We start from the raw sequence: 23,596 nt of genomic DNA, 5'->3' as shown, positions 1-23,596 counted from the left end.
GAAATATTGATATCAAAGACGCTGTCCAGTGTCTTCGGCAGAATGAGCATGGCGGGGAAAGACGTGTTTCAGCGTCAACGGCGATTAAAGTGTTAATGCAAACCGCTCTGATCAATATATCACCCATACTACATAAAGCATTTACTGACGATCACGGAATTATAAACGACCCCCCCCCCCCCCTTTCATCCGCGCATGATGAGGCATAACGTTTAGGATCATATTCAGTTGGATTTTTTTATATAGCGTGTATCGCGAATAAACTGCAATCGATAATCTATATAATGCATTTAGGCCTATAGCTAGCATTCTAGGAATTACTGCAGAAAACGATAAAACATACTTATATTCTAATCTAGACGGTATTTTCGTATGAATATATGAATGAAAAAGTATAACGTTCCTACATCCTGAACGATAGATAATTGATGTTGAATGGGCCATAGTAATGTCAATTTAGCAATACAATTTAAAAAGTTATAGCCCTGCAAAGAAGGTGAACATCTCCATAGGCTTAGACTGGTGGCAGTGATCATCATACATTGATGGATATAAGCGTGGCAGTTAATGTGTTAAACTAAAGTGTGGGTACTGCTCAGCCCCTCCCTGCAGCTGGAGCGTTATGTGACTGTAGCCGCGTTTTGAATACGTCATCACAACAACGCGTTAGGTTAGAACGTAACCCTGTTCTTTGACATTCTGTGATATTCTGTGATAAGGCAGAAAGGGCATTTTTAAACCATTTTCGGACGATAATTTTCGGTGGCCGAATATTCGGTGCATCCCTATATATCACGGTATATTCATTTATCTTAAAAATTTCTATATAAATGCTTCTGAAGGGGTAAAACACTGGCAGCTATTACTGTACTCTTGTATTACTAGGACATATTTCATATTAGTACAGAGGTATTTTAAGAACATTTATTGTGCAAAACTGCAATAGAAAAATGCAGGCTAGGCGGGCTATAACGAGTTAACTCGTCATTGGCGGGGAATGTGTTAAGCATTACCCCAAAAATGGGGCCATTCTTTTTTTGTTTTTGACGACTGCATACTCTTTTTGCAAAGCTTAGGTTTATACTTGGTCTCTTTTGAAAGGTAACATTCAGAAGTTGCTAAAGCAAAAAAGAAGAATCACTTTGAGTGCTAATGAAATAGAGTAACAGAGGTTTGAACACGCTGAAGTAAAAGTTGTGTGTGTACTCCCATTTCTGTTTAGTGGTTGCCAGATTCCTGTTTTTAAGTTCCAGCATAGAGGTAGCTGGAAAACACTGCGGTTCCATAGCCTGAAGTGTTATGTAGTACAGGTCAAAATCTTATAAAAATAGATAAAAAAATTGGTGCTTGAGAAAGGTTTTTGTAAAGTGTGTACCGGTAGCGTGTATCACTTCCGCAACGGATTTCGGCGGATTTCGGTTTCCGGGTTTGCCTGATTGGCCGCGACGGCCACGTGACACGCACCGCTATACGGCCCTCTCTGCCTCTGCCGCTGCCTGTGTGTTGACGCGCGCGCGGCGCGGACTTCACTGCCGCTTTCCCACTTCAACGCCAGAGCAATATTGTCGCGCCATCTTCTGAGTGCAGACGCGCTGCTGTTTAATCACTTTTCCCACTTCAATGACAGAGCTGCTGTTTAATGCTCACTTTTCCCACTTCAATGACAGAGCTGCTGTTTAATAATATTGTCGCGTTGTGGAAAGCAGGATGAGAGAGCATAGATTTCAGTGTGTATCATTTAATCATTTATCATTTAACATTTGAAAGGCATACATTGTTGTCATACAGAAGTACAGAATACTTTTATCCAAAATGCTTCTTACTGTTACTGTTAGAGACTGTGCTAGACAAGATAAGTATGCAATAAAATAGTATATCATGTAAAATAGAAGTAAAAATAGAGGTCACGCTGTTCAGTATAGACATATGTACAATGTTCGAAGCAGAATAGAAGTAACTGAGTTACCATACAATATACAATATACTATGCAATGTACTAATATACAATACGGCTCACTTTTCCCACTTCAATGACAGAGCTGCTGTTTAATAATATTGTCGCGTTGTGGAAAGCAGGATGAGAGAGCGTAGATTTCAGTGTGCCGCTGCCGCGGGGGCGTGCCACGCGTGTCACGTGGCCGTCGCGGCCAATCAGCCGAACCTGGAAACCGAAATCCGCCGAAATCCGTTGCGGAAGTGATACACGCGTACCGGTAAAGATACAGTGTGATTATTTAGTTTAGTTTATTCGGATCCCCATTAGCCATTGCCACAGGCATAGGCTACTATTACTGGGGTCCACACAAATCAATACAATACAATAAAATCAATACAATACAATTAATACAATACAATACAATAAAACAATACAATACACCTCAATAACACCTAAAAATATTATATAATAAAATATCTAAGTTCACCTATCACACATAAAATATCTAAGTTCACCAATCACACATACCCATCTACTCAATCATGTTTCAAGGCATATATGTTCACTTAAAGCATAACAATACATCTCAATACAATATACAAATATATTAAAAATCTAAGTTCAACAATCACACATCTTCTCAATCACCCAATATGTTTACTTAACTGACAGTACCACTCTTTCTTATATGATTTTTAAGGTGTTTTTTAAATGTCTGTTTGTCTTCAACCCTAGTTAGTGCAGGTGGTAAGGAATTCCATGCAGTCATGGCTCTATACATCACAGTCCTTTTCATTGCATTTGTTCTTGGCATCTTTACAGTACATCTTTCCATTGACACATGCCTGGTGGAGTAACTGTGTCTGTTGATTGTGAATTGTATCTCATCATATAGACAAGCAGGTTTTTTGTTCTTATATATATTTCTAAAAAACATTATGATATTTACATTTAGTCTTTGTTCTACCATTAACCATGACAGTTTTTCATGCATGCTTACTATGTTTGACCTTTTCCTACAATTCAGAGCAAGGCGCGCTGCTTTGTTCTGTGTCATTTGTAGTTTTCCCAGTTATCAGAAATGGCGATCCATTCATTCTGACGCTTGAGTCACAACAACGGACTTCTTTGTCAACTTTCCCCACCTTCCCCCCACTCTCACCCGCCAGTATGCAGTCTCTTTCGGAGCGGATGCTCGTTGGCTATCTGCTGTCAAATGACGGCTCGCCAGATATATCGTCTTGTAACTCGAGACCCGAAACACGCAATTGGTTGAGTGTGGTGGCGATCGAAAGGCAGCAAATTCAACTTTCGAACAGTGTATTGGATAGGGCTGTCCTTAAATACTTCGAAGCTTTGAAGCTTCGTTCGATGGGCATGGGATTCGAATGGGGAAAATAAAATTTGAATATATTAAAAAAATAATATAGGGGAGGGTGGGTGGGGGACACTGTACAACTGTACAAGCAAAACTGTACATTGAATATTGACAAAACCATACTTGGTAATTTACTGTACATTGGAGGGGTTGGGTTAGGACATTTACAGGGGCCAGTTTCGAATTGCAGTCTCCCGTAGATGTTCTTTGAGAGTGGTTTTGAAAGTGGGTAGAGATTCACATTCCTTTACAGCTTTGGGTTTAGGGCGTTCGGTTCCACATTGATGTGGCATAATTGCGAAACGTGTTTAGTCCCTTGTTTGAGCCGAATCTGGGTTTAACATGATTTGTGGAGCTCCCTCTGGTGATCGTGGTATTCACTGACCCTTTGGGAAGTATTTTGACATGTACATGGGTACCTTGGTCGTGTAGTGTATCTTGTAGACCAGGCCCATTGCAAGTTGCTGTACTCTGTCGTCTACTCTAAGCCCATCCTAGGTTGTCAAAGTGGGCAGGGGTGAGGTGGGTTCTAGGAGTAAGGTCAAGCAGTAGTCTGACCAGTTTGTTTTGAGATGTTTGTAATTTTGTTTTTAGCGCCTTTGAGGTGCTTTGTACCATGACGTGCAAGCATAGTTGTAGTACCCTTGATTGAGTGCTCCTGCCAGAGTCTTCAGGGTATTCTTGTTTACCAGTGAGGAGATCCGGTACAAGAATCGAGTTCGTTGGTTGACTTTTTTTATTACATTGGATGCCATTTTGTCACAGGAAAGATTTGCCTCTAGGATGGAACCCAGGTAGGTAATATCTTCTTTCCTTGTGACAATATTGTCACCCACTGTAACTGAGAAGCCGTCGGTCTTGCTGAGTTTGTTATTTGAACCGAAGAGAATGGACTCTGTTTTGCCCATGTGTAATGATAGTTTGTTATCAGCGAGCCATATGCAGATTTTGCCTAGTTCCGAGCTGAGGGGTTTTTTCAACCTGTAACTTGTTCTTGTCAGAGACCAGCAAAGCTGAGTCGTCCGCAAACAGGAACAAGTTGCAGTCACGAGCTGACGACATGTCATTTGCATAAATTAGTAGCGGTCCTAGTATGCTTCCTTGTGGAACACCACAGCTCACTGTGGGGGGGGGGGGGGGGGGGGGGGGGGGGGTAGGGTACCGTTTACCTCCACCATCGGTTCTCTCCCCTCCAGGTAGGATTGCATCCAGCTCACTGATAGAGTAGACTATCAAAACCAATTGTTAAAGATGTATGTGGTCCAGTTCTGCTGGCTCTGATTACGTCCTCTTGAAGTTGGCAGGCTTGGGGCGTCTGGGTAGTGTAGAGGTCTAAGCACTCGCCTACCACCATGGAGACCAGGGTTCAATTCCCTGCAGCTGTAGCTCCGACTTGGTCCTGGCGTTCCTACGAACACAATCAGCAGTGTTAGCGGGTGGGAAGCCGTGGGATATGAGTCGTTGTAACAGCGACTCCTACTGGTCGGTCGGGTCGTCTGTTCAGCAGGGAGGGGATCTGGGAGACATAGCTTGAACCTCAGTGCGTGTTACACACTTCCAGTGAAGCTCCAAGCTGTCAGGCAGCTCCACATGTATCAGAGGAGGCATGTGGTGGTAGTCTACACCCTCCCCAGACCAACAGTAGGGTCTACACCCTCCCCAGACCAACAGTAGGGTAGTCTACACCCTCACCAGACCAACAGTAGGGTAGTCTACACCCTCCCCAGACCAACATTAGGGTAGTCTACACACCCTCACCAGACCAACAGTAGGGTAGTCTACACCCTCACCAGACCGACAGTAGGGTAGTCTACACCCTCCCCACCCCAGACCAACAGTAGGGTAGTCTGCAGCCTCCCCAGACCAACAGTAGGGTAGTCTACATCCTCCCCAGACCAACAGTAGGGTAGTCTACATCCTCCCCAGACCGACAGTAGGGTAGTCTACATCCTCCCCAGACCAACAGTAGGGTAGTCTACATCCTCCCCAGACCGACAGTAGGGTAGTCTACACCCTCCCCAGACCGACAGTAGGGTAGTCTGCACCCTCCCCAGACAGACAGTAGGGTAGTCTACATCCTCCCCAGACCGACAGTAGGGTAGTCTACATCCTCCCCAGACCAACAGTAGGGTAGTCTACATCCTCCCCAGACCGACAGTAGGGTAGTCTACATCCTCCCCAGACCAACAGTAGGGTAGTCTGCACCCTTCCCAGACCGACAGTAGGGTAGTCTACACCCTCCCCAGACTGACAGCTGGGTAGTCTACACCCTCCCCAGACTGACAGTAGGGTAGTGACAGTAGGGTAGTCTACACCCTCCCCAGACTGACAGTAGGGTAGTCTACACCCTCCCCATACCGACAGTAGGGTAGTCTACACCCTCCCCAAACTGACAGTAGGGTAGTCTACACCATCCCCAGACTGACAGTAGGGTAGTCTACACCCTCCCCAGACTGACAGTAGGGCAGTGCAACGACAAGGGGGGAATTGGCATAATCACTAGGCCTACATTGGGGGATGGGAGAAAAAGTAAAAGGCAGAAGAAAGAAGTTGGTACTAGGCTTCAAATGTGAAAGTATATAACCTTCATCAGTTTGATAAATCTTTTTCTTCCTAGTAACTAGTAATTGGTGGGTTCAGATGAATGTAGTGAATAAGGGGGCCTTTCTGTGTGGAGTTTGCATGTTCTCCCTGTGTTTGCATGGGTTTCCTCTGGGTACTCCAGTTTCCTCCCACACCATAAAGGCATGCATGTTAGGCAGGGACTACAGGTGAAAACTAGCTCATTAGCTAATTATTACACATTTTACATTGATGTGGAAACGGAAGATGTTGATTAATGTGCAGTGCACTGTCCCTGGGTAATATTATTTTTAAATAAATTAAACTTAAACTCTATCCCCCCCCCCCCTCTCTCTCTCTCTCTCTCTCTCTTTCTCTCTCTCTCTCTCTCTCTCTCTCTCTCTCTCTCTCTCTCTCTCTCTCTCTCTCTCTCTCTCTCTCTCTCTCTCTCTCTCTCGCTCTCTATCTATGATTCTGTGATTGGTTTCAGAGTTATTTGTTTGAGAGACATATCAGTGTGTGAAGTCCGGGAATGTCCAGTCTGAATTCTTGTCTGTAACAAAGGGTGTCCCGCAGAGTTACATTTTAGGTCCAGTCCTTTTAAAAATATATATTAATGATATTGTCTCTTCTCTGAGCGGTTGTCAAGTTCATCTATGCTGATGACACTATTGTGTATTGTATTGCTGATTCTGTACAGCTAGCCATTGAGATCCTGCAACTCTCCTTTTTTGCTACAGGATTAATCTTAAACTGATACTTAATGCTGATAAAACAAAGTGCATGCTGTTTTCTTGAGCAAGAAATAATGATTATGCTAACATTGAGAGAGTTGCTGAATATAAGTACCTTGTTATCTGGCTTGATGAGAAGTTTACATTTAAATACCATATCCCTATTTTTGAGCAAAGAAAATAGAGCCAGCTTCCCTATTTTTAGTAGAAAGGGATTGATGAAGCAGTTTTCCTATCAGTGTTGGATTAGGGTTGGGGATGTTATTTATAGAAATGCTGCTCCTTCCACCCCTGGCCACAGTCTATCATTGTGCCCTCAGATTTATTAAGTTTATTTGGATCCCCATTAGCTGTTACAAATGGCAACAGCTACTCTTCCTGGGGTCCACACAAAACAATGAATACAAACATAATTAAAAATAAAACCAACAATAAACATACAAAACAATATACATAAATAATCCCCCCCCCCACACCCATCCAACCCAACCCACCTCATTATAGCAAAATATTATAAAATGACTAGTAAAATAATAAAATGTTATATATCAAGCATTGTGCCTGTACCCAAAAGTAACCTCTTTACTTGCTTTTTAAAGCTTCCTTTGCTTGATAGCTGCCACTCTGGCAGTGAGGTGTAATAATCAATGGTATTTGTTTATCTATAAGGCTATTCTTGGAAAGCTTCCACCTTATATTGCAACAATGCTAGATTGGAATTTTGAACCATATCTAACCTGCTCAAATGACTCATGCTTAAGGTCCCTCGTGCACCGTCTGAACTTGGAAAGTCAGCCTTTTGTTTTAGTGCATCAACTTCCTGGAATGATCTTCAGCATACGCTGACCATCGATTATCTGATTTAGCCACCCTGGTACATTGTGTACTAATTGTTTTAGTACACAATGTACTAACTGTTTCTATTTGTGTTTAGCTAGTATTGTATTATTTCTATTATGTTTTTAATTTGATTGATGTGTAAACAAAATTTTAACAATCTTTTTACAATCTTTTCCTTACTCGTCTTTTTTAATTATTTATTCTGTAATCTCGACACAATCGAAAATGAAGGCAACCTACACTGTCCAGACGATTTGCTTGATCTTTTCCTAAAACAGGACCAGGAGAGTGAAATCTTATTTATTGAGTCCAGAATTAGCAATTCCCCATTTTATTGCTCGGTTTCTAGTTTATATAAACTAATGCGCCTTGTTTTTCTCCCCCCAACCATTTATTTAGAATATTAAATCATATCCTATACAGTAGAGATTGGGCATGAGTAATCCATTAGTCGAGTACTCACCATTTCAACAGATTTTGAGGGTGCTTGATTATTATGTTTTATTTATTTATTTCACCAAATACAGTACATCCACCAAAAGTAGTTTGTTTTTGCCCCTGAAACAGAAATCTCGCTTTGAAATCCTGCATGGTGTGAGTTGTAGCAGGAAAACAACACTGGAAGATGTGGAGCATGATATTATAGTATGCTAGTAGTACCCTTCCCTAGAGTATTTCACGTAGGAAAAAAAACAGGGACAACAGGGAGTGAAAGCAAGACACTACGCTAGGGATGGGTACCTTTCACATTTGAACCGATACGGTACCGGTAACGGTACTTGTGAATCGATACCGGTACCCAACGGTACCTTTTTTCGGTACTTTAGTCTAAAATCTTTTTATTTACCTACCTCAGCCGTGAAAAAAATAATCCAAACTTCAAATAACTACAATTTCTACCGTTTTGGGCTTGCCATTGCTCCGACTGCTTTGTTGTTGAATCAAGTCAAATCCTAGGTAAGCATATATTGTGCGTACTGTACGTTGACATGAAAAGAAAAAAGCAAAAAAGAAGAAAAAAAAAGTAAAAAAAAAAAACAGCTCCTTCCCTACTTTCACCACCGAAGACCGTGTCATAGCACTGCTTAAGTTTAGTGTTAAAGTAGTTAGTTTAGTTATAGGAGCTGTGTTGGCATTTTATTTTGTTTCTCCCTCTCTCACTAATTTACGGGAGAAAGAAAGGATAATGTCGTCACCACCGGAGAGTCTAGAACAGGGGTGTCAAACTCATTTTCACAGAGGGCCACATCAGCATTATGGTTGCCCTCAAAGGGCCAAAGACCGTATAGATGTTAATGTAATGTAAAATAAATGTAGCTACACATTTACATATAGTTAAACATGGTGTTTCTGTATTTATTACTTATTCAAGTTATACATATTGCATATTCATTTGCATAAATGTACAAATATATGTTAGCTTATGTTATTTTAACAAATAATTTTAGTTTATCAGAACCCCATATTACTCCACCAATCAATGATCAAACCATTCAAGTAAATAACAAAGAAGAATATCATCAAATACAAGCTATGACATTAAGTTTGTTCAAAACCTTTTTGTCACAGTCAAGAGGGGCAGAACTAACAACTGTGAGCTGCAAAGAACACGTGGGACAGATGTAGCAGATGTTACAAAAACAAATGGCTGCATACAACCTTGCAGAGGCCATACATCCAACTAATGGAAGATAGTTTAATTAACTTTAATTAACAGATTGCAGAATGGGTACAGTACAGTACAGCTCAATACACACAATTGTTAAGGGGATGCAGACCAGAGAAAGACTTTCGACTTGTTTACATCAGGGTCCCCCATTTTCAATTCGTAATGAAATTGCTATTATGTGTCTGCATGAACACACAACTGTAACTGTACTGTAAAAAAAAATCAATTAATGTAAAAAATAAAATAAAATAAATTTTTTTTTTTTTTTTTTTTTTTTTTTTTTACCTGAGCTCTTGGGGGGCCACATCAAATGACGTGGCGGGCCGGATTTGGCCCGCGGGCCGTGAGTTTGACACCTATGGTCTAGAAGATCATGATCATTCTGACCTCCACCGGCGCTTCGCATTGGGGCACGCATCGCTGAGCAGTTCCCCCCGCCGGCGTTGTCTCCAGCTCTGCAGCTGGAATACTATGCCGCGAGAGGTGGTCGGCTGTGTGAGAGCTGACGGTCTCTCTGGGCGGGTGATGTTTTGCGACGCGGGCCTCAGGTGTGCAGTTGTGAGGGGGCAACTGCGCAGCTTGCGTAAGGTCGGCTCCAGGCTAGAATCCCTTCGTTGCCTCTCCATAGCGGCATGGAGGCCGGGGGTTCTAGTTTGATGCCGCACGATAAAACAGTGCTCCTCCTCAGAGAGGTCTTAGCTTTGTTTTCCTGGGGCCGTGATTCCGAGTCTGGGGTTCAAGTCCCCGGGTCTCTGAAAACGGATACCCTCTGCCAACGCGCTGGCCCCGCTTTTCAAGACGAGAGTACCCGGCACGGAGGATGCGAGCTTGGTGTTTCATTATGAGAATATCTGGTGGTAACACCGTTCTGTGAGAGGGACGTGTGTTGCCTCCCCTTTTTTCTTTTGGATAAAAAGAAGGAGAGACAGTCGGTTGTCTGAAGTGTTGGCCTGTATCGCTATTCCTCACGTTATACAGCTTCAGTAGTAGCCGCTTTAGCTTGCTACTGTGTTGGCTGGTGGCTATCGATAGCCAGTAAAAGCTAACTGTTAGCCAGTTAGCTGTTAGGCTAAGCCGTTAGCTCGCTGCTGCGTTAAGGCTAGAAACGTTAGCTTGATGCTAACAGTCAGCCTGGAGTTAGCTGTTAGCTTGTGCTAAGTCCATTGGCATTAGCCGTGAGGAAGAAGCGGGCCCTGAGCACTCTGACTACGGCGTCATCTCTGGCAGAAGATGTCGTCGGGCCTGTACCATGACCGGCCGCAGGATGTGGGCTCCAGCCGTCGCCGCTTTTGCCAGCCTGTTGTTGCGGCCATTCGTCCTGTGTCCGGGGGTCAGGTAAGGACATTAGACTATGCCCCACTCTTCCTTCCTCCCCCTCCCGAATGTTTTTGGTTAATAATAGGGCTGACCTTCTAAGCTTTTTTAATTCGAAGCTTCGAAAATAATAATAATAATTTAATTTAATTTGTGGGACTTGTACAGCACTTTGTTAAACTTTGTTGTTTTTAAATGTGCTCTATAAATAAAGTGGATTGGATTAATTAATTAAGTAGCCCCTTTCGTGACTGTGACGCCGCCAACAAGGTTTCACTCGGCTGTGTGATTTAATTCAAGGTGGATCGCTGTTGTCGTTTGAACAACTTCAGATTTCATGGGAACTACCAATCCCCCAAATCAAATGTTTAAGATGAATGAAGTAAGATTTTGATTATTTGAAATATGGCCTGTGTAGACTAAACTATGCACAGAATTATGTCAGTCTACAAGGTCCGGCAATGTAGACCTTGTAGACTCCACTACAGACCAATATCAGTGAATGTTCATGCATTTTTAAGAAGGGCTACTTCCACTTCTACATCTCAGTAGCACCTTATCTAAATGTTCTATTTCATATATGGAGATTCATATTTATTTATGTATTGCATGCATTTCTACATTTTATTTCCTATTTTGTTTATTCATCCCAGTATCTTTCTTTCTTATGTGTGGAATTCTACAAGGCATGTAGGTGTATATGTGTTTGAGGATGATATCCTTCAAACAGGCAATAGTGATGATATAATTTGGGCAGTGCTGAGCTGGGTTACTTTCCTCCTGTGTATTTGTCCCCCGGCCCCACCCAATGGCCCCATGCACACACACACACACACACACACACACACACACACACACACACACACACACACACCTACACACACACACACACACACACACACACACACACACACACACACACACACACACACACACACACACACACACACACACACACACAAATCGAAGTAAAAAAAAATTGAAAAAAATAAAAAAATTCTTTCTTTTTTTAAACTTCGATTTTTTTTTATGTTCGAAGCTTGTGCCATCGAACGAAGCTTCGAAGTATTTAAGACAGCCCTAGTTAATAACGATGTCTTTGTTTAACAAAACGTGTGTTACTTCACTGCATTTGGGAGATACGACGTGTGCTATGTGAACTCACGGCTACAAATGCTGGGGTTGCGTTTTCTTGCTTGGAGTGTGCAGTTTTCTTTGAAAATTGTTTTGGTCGCTATTTTGTATAGCTTTCTCTCTACTTAAAAACAGCGTTCTTCTTACATGAGTAAAAGTGAACTGGGTTTTTTATTGTATGATGAGAAGTTGTGTGTGTGTTCATGTAACGTTTAGGAAATGTGGCTTGAGTCCACAACTAGCTGGGTGTTAGTCTACAGAGTTGTACATAGTGGCATTGAGTCCCTCTCTTTAGCTTGATATTTTTTCTTTGCTTAAGGGTAATGATAAAAATAACGGGTGGCAAGTTTTCACACATAAGCCAGAGCCGTGGATAAAGCAATTTTTTTTTAACACAAACGAGGTTATTGGCTGTGGTTGGCGTGCATGATGTAAAGCTTTTACTCTACAGGTAAGTAGTATGTACTTCATCTGGCGCGCCATGCACAGGTGTCACGGCTCTGCTTTCTTTTGGCGTCGTATCAGGGGTGAGGTGGTGAGGGGGTGGGTAAAATAAACCTCTCCCCTCCCGGATATAGTTATATGTATCCTTACGAAACTGATTGGCCGAGAGGTTGTCTACCTATCAGTCTCCCTGTCGAGGGCGTTCTCTCTCGTCACAGGGGGGGGGGGGGGGGGGGGGTTCCTGTCTCCCACACCAAATCAGGATAGGTGGGACACGGGTTTCCCCCGGCCATTTGAAAACATCACAGGCGCTTTTTCTTGCTGGCCAAGAGACATGTCCACGAGTTACAGGGCCTGTGCTACAGACCGCTGTCATTGTAAAGGATAGGTGATGCAATGCAGTAGAGACAATTTATCTTCTACTCTGCTCCCTACCAGTAGTGTATATTGGGTCAGAGCCTCCTCCTCAGGGAGTTTCAGAGTCTCCTCCTCAGGGAGTTCAGAGCCTCCTCTGAGTTTCAGAACCTTCCTCTCAGTGTGAGAGCCTCCTCTGAGTTTCAGAACCTTCCTCTCAGTGTGAGAGCCTCCTCAGAGTTTCAGAACCTTCCTCTCAGTGTGAGAGCCTCCTCAGAGTTTCAGAACCTTCCTCTCAGTGTGAGAGCCTCCTCAGAGTTTCAGAACCTCCCTCTCAGTGAGAGAGCCTCCTCAGAGTTTTCAGAGTCTCCTCCTCAGAGAGTCTTGGTCCAATTGTTACATGAACCTTTTTCAATTGTTTTTACTCACGTTGTGGTCTCTCTGGGAGAATCGCTGTCTTCTCCTCTTACATGATGAGCAGAATTTACGCGGTTTTATTCCCAGGCTCGAGAGGCCATTGAAGCACAAGCGCGTTTTCTTATTGGCCATGAGACATGTCCGTGAGTTACAGGGCCTGTGCTACAGATCACTGTCATTGTAAAGGATAGGTGATGCAATGTAGTAGGGACAATTGTCTTCTACTCAAGTTTCTCAAGTTTCTTTAATAGTTGTCATACAGAAGTACAGAATACTTTCATACAAAATGCTTCTTACTGTTACGCTCCAGAGACTGTGCTAGACAAGATAGTATCAAATAACATAGTATAGCATGTAATTTAGAAGAAGAAAATTAGGTCACAGTGTTCGGTATAGACATATGTACAATGTTCGATGCAGAATAGACGTAACTGAGTTACCATATAATATACAATACTATGCAGTGTACTAATGTACAGTACTATATAGTGCAAAGCAGAAATGGGATGAGGTACAATTTAGGTACAATTTACAGTAAGGTGTACGAGTTGTAGTGCAATCCTTCATCAATAAATATAAAGTGTGGGGAGTGGGTGCCACTGCTACAGTGTGTTTGTTTAAAGTGGGTGTGTGCTATAAAGTGTGTGGAGTAGGTGCTACAGTGTGTTTGTTTAAAGTGAGTGTGTGCGTGTGGATGTGTGTGCTATGTGCGTTTGGTGGTTGTTGTTGTGTAGTGTTCATTGTTCGTTTAGCAGCCTGATGGCCTGGGGATAGAAGCTTCTTCTGAGTCTTTCTGTGCTCGCCTTGAGACTCCGGTATCGCTTGCCTGACCGCAGCAGTTCAAAGAGGCAGTTGTTCGGGTGACTGGAGTCTTTAATGATTCTCTTAGCCTTGCCCTTGCAACGCTTGTTGTAAATGTTCTGGAGGGTGGGGAGCCCCCCTCCAATTGTGCGTTCGGCTGAACGTGTCACTCTTTGTAGTCTGCTTCGGTCTTGTGCAGTGCTATTCCCAAACCAGGAGGTGATGTTGCCAGTCAAGATGCTCTCTATTGTACATGAGTAGAAGTTCTTAAGGATCTTCTGACTGACTTGGAACTTCCTTAGGCGCCTGAGGAAGTAGAGGCGTTGTCGTGCCTTCTTCACAACACTGTCAATGTGCGTGGTCCATGTCAAGTCCTCGGATATGTAGGCTCTGAGGTACTTAAAGCTGTTGACTCTCTCAACCGGTGCCGCGTCGATGCTGAGGGGGCTGTAGTCCTTGACCCCCGACCTCCTGAAGTCCACAATCATCTCCTTTGTTTTGCTGACGTTCAGGGAGAGGCTGTTTTCCTGGCACCATCCCGCCAGGACCTTGAACTCTTCCAGGTAGGCCCTCTCGTCGTTGGCAGAGATCAGGCCCACCACCACTGTGTCGTCAGCAAATTTGATGATTGTGTTGCTACTCCGCTGAGCCACACAGTCATGTGTGTACAGGGAGTAGAGGAGGGGACTCAGAACACAGCCCTGGGGGGCCCCTATGTTGAGGGTGATGGATGAGGAGGTGCAGTTGCCTGCTCTCACCACCTGGGGTCTGCCAGTCAGGAAGTCCAAGACCCACTGGCAGAGGTCATAGTTCAAGCCCAGGTCCCTGAGCTTGGCTATGAGTATGGAGGGGACTATGGTATTGAATGCCGAGCTGTAGTCGATGAATAGCATTCTCAGATAGTTCCCCTGCCTCTTGTCCAGGTGTGATGCTGCTGTGTGCAGCACATGGGCTATGGCGTCCTCCGTGGACCTGTTGGGGCGGTATGCAAATTGCAGGGGGTCCATGTTGATGGGGAGGGAGGAGTAGATGTAGCCCTAAGTGTATATTGGGTCAGTGCCTCCTCCTCAGGGAGTTCAGAGCCTCCTCCTCACGGAGTTTCAGAGCCTCCTCTGAGTTTCAGAACCTCCCTCTCAGTGAGGGAGCCTCCTCAGAGTTTTCAGAGCCTCCTCCTCAGAGAGTCGTGGTCCAATGTGTTACATGAACCTTTTTCAATTGTTTACTCATGTTAAGGTCTCTCTGGGAAGACCGCTGTCTTCCCCTCTTACATAAGGAGCAGAATTGACGTGGTTGTTATTCCCAGGCTCGTCATGTGAGGACCTGTGTCTGTGTCTTGTAGACCGGCTCCCTGCTGCTCGTCCCAGACAGCAAGGGGAAACGTTGTGAGGCTCTTTCTTGTTAGAAATTCGCCGTCACTGTTCTCGGGTTCTTTGCGAGCATATACGCTGTTTATGAAATCAGCGTATGGTCTTACGAGACCGATCAGCGCTGGCCCAGGGTGTTTTTTCAATGATTGAATATGCTTTATCTCCTATAAAGCGGGGTCATGGCCATACAACAGCTCCTTCCCCAGTCTTTCACTGCCGAAACAGAAGACCATGGGGTCCTCAGTGAGTCAGAGCAAAGCGCTCGCTATCACTCATATAACTAGGGTTATAGAATAACCTTCGTTATAGCTTACACTTTGGTCTAATGGAACACAAGAGCTGAGCAGAGCGTAAGCCAGACAGATGCACCCGCTGAGGTCCCCTACAACCATCAGAACCGGGGAGGATCCGGGCCCCCCCGCACCCCCTAGCGAGGGACGGGAGGGGGATCGGACCCGACTGTGCGAAGAGGGTTTAGCGCCTCAAACGCACAGGGTGAGCAGACCGTGGGCCTTACCTTTGTTTAGAAGGGCCCGCGACTACTCAGACGCGCATCCCACACGCCACCAGGGAACGGACGTGAGCAAAAACCCTGTCACAGCCCCCAACATCGCGGGGTCGGAGTCAAAACCTCAACCCTGCGGCAAGGCCGTAGCAGCGGAGCGCGGAGGAGGTCCCAGCCTCAGGCCACCCCGGGGCTAGGACCCCCTGAAAAAAGGGGCCTGGTGAGGTCTATGAGGCCGTGGCATCGAGACCCCACCAGACGGTCACTGGTGACACCACCCCCCACATCACCAGCGTATCGGACAGGGCCTAAACCAGGTGAAGGCCCTTCTCCCCTTGGCACGCCGCTCCGAAGCGCTCCCAAGGAGGCTTCCCCCCCCACAATAACGTGGGGCCAGCCGGTGCGCCGGGGAGACAACCCTCCAAGGAGGTTGATCCCTCAATCCAGGCCGACAGGTCCCAAGAGTAGAACTCGACCTGCGCCCGGAGCACTGCGGACTAGACAGGCGCCTAAGGGGCCTACTGTAAGAACAGCATCCCGGGGGAGCTCCAGTAGCTCACCACGTACCGCGAGCGCTATTTCAGCGCCGTGGACAACCGTGCTCGTCACGGATCTGGGGTTTAGCGAGTTCGAATCCCGGACTGCAGCCGTGCCTTTCCCAGAGTGTCTTCCCCCCCATCTGAACCCTTTCAGCCTGTTTCTGTCGGTCGTCCTTGACCAGAATAAATGCGATAAACGTATAAAAGAGCCAGGGGAATGGCCAAAGTTTAAAAAAAAAAAGAACAGCATCCCGGCGGAAAGGGTGTTCCGGTATGCTGTGCACCATGTCACAATCTCCACGAACCCTGACCCCGCCAATTTATAAATTTTGCGGGGTCGAGGTTCAGAGAAAGAGTTTGACACAATTGGCAGACGTCATGAAAGATGCGGGGGCATACTCTCGGGCAGTCGGGGTCAGACCCGGGCTCAACCTGAGAGTCGACTCTGCTACCAACACACCGGGGAGACAACCACCCCCCCTATGTTTATTATAACAGGAGGTGGGTGCTCCCATTTGGTCAGGCAGGTGGGCGGGTACACAAGGTGAAAGCTTTCATTTAGGTTATGATTAAAGGGACAGTTCCAATAGAGCAAAGTGCTCGCTATCACTCATATAACTAGGGTTATAGAATAACCTTCGTTATAATACATAACCTTTGTTATATATCATACTGGCTGCACGTCTTGCTTCAACTATTGGACAATAGGGCAAAGGCATCGCATAGCCCTGATCAGTACAACCCCTGTTGGCCCAAAAAACGAATCAGGGGGAGGAACAACTTAAGCTCCCGTTAAACCCTTACTCTTCTCCTCATCATTAGAATGGAACCCTTCAGGACATGTCCCTGGAGCGAAAAGAGCTTGTAATGTTTGTAGGGACAAAAGCAGGATTGTGTCTCAGAATACGGCGAAAAGTTTGTTGCATTGGAATTTGGAATACAGCTAGTTTAGCATTATCTAAAAGATAAAAAACAGTGGTTTGTGTTTGTGCATTTCCAAATTGTGCCAACAACATGTCGCCCACATTGCATAGCGTTCATAGACTATTGATATGGACATGCTGTTCCATGAGCAGAAAGACCTGCTGCAGACAGAGTGATGGTAATGTAATTATTACAAATGGTAACTGACCCTTTTGACTGATACAAATTAAGCATTGTGTATATTGCTGTGCATTGTTAGGTCCGCAGAGTGAAACGTAAAAAATAATCGGTAGCGTATGTATGTTTGTGCGTGTGTTCAAGTTTCTTTATTAGTTGTCATACAGAATACAGAATACTTTGCATGAAATGTTTCTTTCTGTGTTGCTCCTGAGAGTGTGCTAGATAATAACAAGATAGTATAAAATAAGTATAATAAATATAAAATAGAAAGTCAAGAAGTCAAGTACGTAAACAAGTGTAAACAACAAAATTGTTCAGTGTATCTATATATACAGTATGTACAGCTGGTACAAAAAAGTGAGGTATAGCTTAGCTTGTGGTGCCACCTTGTAGTGGTGAGGTGCAATAAGGAGGTGCAATAAGGAATGAGAATGATGTGCAATTTCCTTACCAATAATATAAATATAAAGTGTAAAGTGTGTCTAAAGTGGTAAAGTGGGTGCTACAGTGTGTTGTTTATTTAAAGGTGTCATGCAGTGCTATTCCTAGCACTATTTGGGCAACTTTACACACTTCCTGTGAGTCTATGTAACACATGTGTAATTTTTATTCCAAAAATAATCATTGTTTTATATTTCTAATCTTGTACTCAAAACCAGCATTTTTCAGCCTCATGAAATCAGGCTATTATTGGCTTGGCTCCACCCACACTTTGAGTGACAGCCACCCACCAAATAGCTCCGCCCATCTCCCCGTCATTCCATCCAGGTAGAGGTCTGAGGTCTTAGGTTTCAGGTTTTTATTTCGACACGCAAAAACATATACCGATTTTACTAACTAATACAACATGGCTGTACATTATGTTTGGGATCCAGAGAGCGACCCACAGTTTGATCCCGAAGAAGAAGAAGAAGAAGGCGATTTGCTACAGCGAGGCTTACATTACATCGTTTCCGATTGGTAAGTTGATTAATTGCACTATTAGTTACTTACTGTTATATAATAGTTGTGTACTTCTGTCGCGCACGGCCCGTCGAAAACACACACTCACTAACGTTAGATTGTACTGACACTAACCCCCAAACAACAGCGATCGAGGCTTACGTTACATCGTTTCCGATTGGTAAGTTGATTAATTGCACTATTAGTTACTTACTGTTATATAATAGTTGTGTACTTCTGTCGCGCGCGGCCCGTCGAAAACACACACTCACTAACGTTAGATTGTACTGACACTAACCCCCAAACAACAGCGATCGAGGCTTACGTTACATCGTTTCCGATTGGTAAGTTGATTAATTGCACTATTAGTTACTTACTGTTATATAATAGTTGTGTACTTCTGTCGCGCGCGGCCCGTCGAAAACACACACTCACTAACGTTAGATTGTACTGACTGACACTAACTGTACTTGACGATTGAAATTGGGGGACCCTGATGTAAACAAGACGAAAGTCTTTCTCTGGCCTCCATCATAACAGTTGTTGGTATTGAGCAATACTGTAGCAATAGAAATATAGTATGTCATAAATATAGAGATGTAGCAGTACTGTCTATCTATATGTTACCATGACGATTGAAATTGGGGGACCCTGATGTAAACAAGACGAAAGTCTTTCTCTGGCCTCCATCATAACAGTTGTTGGTATTGAGCAATACTGTAGCAATAGAAATATAGTATGTCATAAATATAGAGATGTAGCAGTACTGTCTATCTATATGTTACCATGACGATTGAAATTGGGGGACCCTGATGTAAACAAGACGAAAGTCTTTCTCTGGCCTCCATCATAACAGTTGTTGGTATTGAGCAATACTGTAGCAATAGAAATATAGTATGTCATAAATATAGAGATGTAGCAGTACTGTCTATCTATATGTTACCATGACGATTGAAATTGGGGGACCCTGATGTAAACAAGACGAAAGTCTTTCTCTGGCCTCCATCATAACAGTTGTTGGTATTGAGCAATACTGTAGCAATAGAAATATAGTATGTCATAAATATAGAGATGTAGCAGTACTGTCTATCTATATGTTACCATGACGATTGAAATTGGGGGACCCTGATGTAAACAAGACGAAAGTCTTTCTCTGGCCTCCATCATAACAGTTGTTGGTATTGAGCAATACTGTAGCAATAGAAATATAGTATGTCATAAATATAGAGATGTAGCAGTACTGTCTATCTATATGTTACCATGACGATTGAAATTGGGGGACCCTGATGTAAACAAGACGAAAGTCTTTCTCTGGCCTCCATTGATTGATAATTTCATTCACCCTCAAATCTACTAGGTGCACGTGCGGAAATTGTGAACGGATGCCAACAGAGACTGAGAATGTATGCTGCATGGAAGTTCCACAGGTAAAGTAGTAACACAAACTTGCATCTTGGTAGCACTGAAAACCATGCATATGGCTAACGATTTAATTTTCTATATATATAGGTCAGACGTCGAATTAACCAGGAACCAACTGGACTACTGTGCATGGTTGATCATCCGGGATTGGATCCAGTGTGCTTCAACCCCTATACCATCCAAATGGCAACTAATATCTACAAGGCAGATTTTGGCCGGATACCAGAAAGCGGAATCAATAAGTAAATAATATTTATTACAGATTTATATATTTTTTTACAGGTGTTTCTCCATCTTGCATCTCTCAGACTATACTAATCTTTCTTGCAAACACAATCTAATCCTTATTGCACATCACATATAATCAATGCTTGCTACTGTCCAATGACATGACATGACAAATGGTTATTTCCCAGCTTTTTATTTTATTTTATTTGTGCATAAATATAATACTTGATTTTCTTCAGCCGTTTCAGATATATCGCGTACAGATGCTTTGTCGCGTGGTGCTTCGGCTACTTAGGCCGCAGAGTGAGAGTAGTAATCCCATCCTGTGTCGTGGTTCGAATCCGCACAGAATTTCCGGATGTTGATGGTGTCTATACTGGCTTCAGACCGGTACAGGATTGAATCGTGACACATAGCCGGCAACCGCTTCTTCCATGGAAGGCCTGTCGAACTGTGCGCACAAAGGTTCTGGGATGGCAATCGCCTCTACCACCTGGATATATTGTTGGGGGTCACGAAGGACGAAGTCAAAGAGTAGCGCCATCAGCTGGTTGACATAGTCTGTAAATGAGAAATTGTTATTTGTTTTGTCATGTTAAAAAGGTTATTATTTATTCAATTTATTGTATTCCACTGTAAGTGGAAATATTTTTCTATTTATATAGGTCATGTGTGTGCAATAATAAATGTTGATATTTTTACTTACTGAATGTCGCTGGGATTTTCCTTGGTTTTATTGTGTGTCCACCTTTTTTGGCCTTTGGAAAACTCATCTTGTACGCCGGCTCTCCAGAAGCGTTTATGGCTTGCTGGCGATTTGAGTTTTCATTGAAATGCATGGCAGCTAGGTATAGTCTGAAAGGAAAATTTCAATAAGCACAAGCAATATATTTGTAGTTGATCTGAGGTTATCTAATGCAACATAATGAGTTATTTGACAAATCAGGAGTCCATAATTAGTCATTTGTACACAATATAAAATACCTGCAAAGCATTCCTATGTACGAAAAAACCACGTTTTTTGGGGCAAAACGTAAAATCACACTGTGATAGGACTCCAATGAAGACGTTTGATGGTATGGACTCAATTTGGCGACATCTTTGATGATCCTTGTGTTTAGCAAAACCTTCTCGAGCTGGTGGGCCGGTTTTGAGTCTAAAGTAAAAAAGAAATTGCATTCAGATATTTCATTAGAGTATATTACAGTAGATTAGAATTATTCAAGCAAGTATACATTTGTAAATCACACCAATCTAGAATGAGGACATAAATAAATATTTTGAGTATATATTCATGATGAAAGACAGACAGACATACCAGGTTTAACCCACTTGCTACTATCTCTTGATACACGGTCAGCATGAAGACAACGCGGATAGAGTGGTTCTTCGTCGTGTTCATGTACATTCATCATGTGATTGAGACATGACTTCCACCTAGCAACCCTCTCATCGGCAGACTTCGACGTGGCAGCTGTCCAGTAGAGGTGGTTTGAAATGTGCAGGCGCCACTTTTTTATGACCTTGCAGTCTTTCGCCTGTGCAATTTTGTCAAGCTTCTTAGACAGACCTTGAATTACATAACATAACATAACATTACATAACAGTTGTATGACATACATGACATACAGATAGACAGTACTGCTACATCTACATTTTTTGACATACCAGATTTGCAATTACAGTACTGGTTGGGTGGGTGGGGGGGGGGGGGGGGGGGGGTTGGTAGGAGGGGTGGAATTGAATGTGGGATGCCTTTCGACATACCTTTGGCCACGTGCCACACATCGTAGAAGTGTTTGATGTCGTGATCTCTCAGGTACTTTTGGATCTGCGGGTGACGGTCTGTGACAATACAGTCCAAGGTCACGGATTTGGCGTCCAGAAGAGCGAGGCTTCTCCTCAAGCCCTCCAGTTCCATATGGTAGCTGCCTCCCACCTCATTGCTCTGGAACAAGGAAGGGAAGATCAATGAAATAGCCTTTTCAAAATTCCACAATTAACATTTCCTAACCCCCGCTCACACACACAGCCAGCCAGACCACTTCACACCCCGCTCACACACACAGCCAGCCAGACCACTTCACACCTACAGCGATTCAAGATTCAAGACCGAGAGCTTTGTGTTCGTTTGAGCACAATGAAGGGTGCAGTGTCTCTTCAGACTTGTTAATTACCTGAATTAGTTGGACGTCTATGACATGATTGGTGGCGAGTTCCATCACAGAGTAACTTCCGTACTTAGCACTGTGGCCTGTTGAAAATAATAATAACAATTTCAATCAATGTAGTGCAATATTAAAAATGTATTCATAAAGTAGGAATTTGTCATTGGGGAGCTTTTTCTAACCTGGACTATCGGCTCGCATGTCACCGCCGATTATCACGCTTTCTTTCTCGCTTAATCTGGCGAGGGTAACGTCTTGGTCCTTGGTCCACAAACTTAGAACAGCAGGTTCCAAGAACTTCTTGGCGTGTTCCCGAAACGCTCTGTACTTTATTGTGGAGACGTGTAACGCATTTAGGACCTAAAAGAATAAATGAATAACGCTTTGTTAATATGCACGTGTGAATCACAAACAAAAACATAATGTATATCTGACTTGTCAATCAAATCAATCAAATCAAATACCTTCTCCATTTGGGTGAAAGATGAGCCAGTGAAAAATACTGCTGCAGAAAGCTGAATATTTCCAGCTGGTGTGATGCCGATGAGAGGCTGACTCGCCCATTTACGGCTGTATTTACAACCGGGGCAAACTTGGGAGACAGCCAAGAAGGTCCCTCGCGTAGTTTTGGTGATATGACATTGAGCATTGCACACCGGACACTGTTGAAATAATTCCAGTAGACTGTCTTCGTAAACGATGTATTTCTGGACCTCATAGATTGGTTTTGACGGTTCCCTGCTCGAGAAAAACACAAATAAATAACACGGCACAACTATATAGCTTTTGTATTTTTACGGGCCATGGAGATGTTTGTAACAACTAACTTACGCTAGAATCGAGGGCTCGCTAATCAAAGAGTCAATGTTGAAAGTGGAATCCTGCGGCGGCTCTGGAACATCGATCGAGCTGTCGGTCACTCCATCGTCATCGTCATCAGACTCCAGTCGTGGTCTTTTACTGGGTCTAAACCCCTTCACAGGTGTTGACGTGGATGGTCCCTGTTGATTAGACCAGTATCCAGTATTTTGTGTCCCCACCGAGACCGACACGACTTTCGCCTGAACACCTATTTACAAAACATAGTTTAGTCAAACAAGGGATTTATTGATAACTTTGCTCACTCACTCACTCACTCACTCACACACTCACACATTGTGACCTGCTCTGGCGTAACAGCAACATGGTCACCACACTAGAGCTAGCATTATGACCTGTGTAACAACAACATGGTCACCACTAGAGCTAGCATTGTGACCTGTGTAACGCCAACATGGGTCACCACACTAGAGCTAAATTTGATTTGCAAATACAGTACTGTTTGTGATACTGAAGGAGTCAAGAAAAGGGAGTATATACATTTGACTGTATATACTGTATATATACTGTATATTGACAACCATACTGGGTAATTTACATTGGAGGTGGGGGGGGGGGGGGGGGGGGACACTATACAAACAATCCACATTCCTTTACAGCTTTGGGTGAAAGCGGTGGGTGAAGGGGGCCAATCTAAACAATTCTGGGTCACATTATTACACATTATTACATTACATCACACTGAGTTACAAACCTACCTTGACTCTTGACATGCGAACGAAGTGTTTTCATAGAAAGCTGTGTACCAACAGAACGAATCTTTGGGTTGTCTGTCTGGCAACTGAAGTCCCTTGAAGCAGGAGAAGGGCGTACATTGCCGCTGGAACTTGTGGTGGCCTAAGAGTTACCAAATCGTAAA

General features: G+C 43.6%; 1 protein-coding gene across 2 annotated transcripts in view; it reads left to right on the top strand.

The window, feature by feature from the left end:
- The window catches only part of LOC311232865 (ferroxidase HEPHL1-like), a 91,134-nt gene that overhangs the window by 5,944 nt on the left and 61,594 nt on the right, over nucleotides 1-23,596 (top strand). The gene's annotated exons all lie outside the window — the stretch shown is intronic.

Source organism: Notolepis coatsorum (assembly GCF_963971535.1).
Source record: "Notolepis coatsorum genome assembly, chromosome: 8".
Lineage (NCBI taxonomy): Eukaryota > Metazoa > Chordata > Actinopteri > Aulopiformes > Paralepididae > Notolepis > Notolepis coatsorum.
This window is presented reverse-complemented; position numbering and strand designations above follow the sequence as displayed.